This window comes from Gavialis gangeticus, unplaced genomic scaffold (assembly GCF_001723915.1).
Source record: "Gavialis gangeticus isolate Ggan-Ray unplaced genomic scaffold, GavGan_comp1, whole genome shotgun sequence".
In the NCBI taxonomy this organism is placed as follows: Eukaryota; Metazoa; Chordata; order Crocodylia; family Gavialidae; genus Gavialis; species Gavialis gangeticus.
The window spans coordinates 12,289,817-12,290,216 of NW_017729019.1; positions in this window are offsets into that span (position 1 = coordinate 12,289,817).

The window sequence follows — 400 nt, forward strand, 5'->3', positions numbered from 1 at the left end:
CGGGGGGGGGGGGGGGGGCAGGCCCTCACCTCAGGCTCAGTGCAGCATGGAGAGATCCATCCCCCTCAGTGAGGTGCCCATGGAGCTCCTGCAGGTGGTGGGGAGGAGAGGGCTGGGATGAGACCCTGGGCAACGCGGCCACAGCACAGCAGACGTGTTCATCAGCACAGATCTAATCTGGCAGGAAGAGCTCCCCTCATTCATCTTCATTACTGCCCCACCTGCCAGCAATTTAGGACTTAAAAAACTGAAAGAAGACAAAAAAAACAAAACAAAAAAAAAACAAACCCTTGCACGGAGCCCAAGCCTCCCCTGGGGGATGTGCACAGAACGGGCTGGAAAGGCCCCATGCCCTGAGCTGGGGGCTGCCCACAATAAACAGCTACCCCCCCCCCCCCCC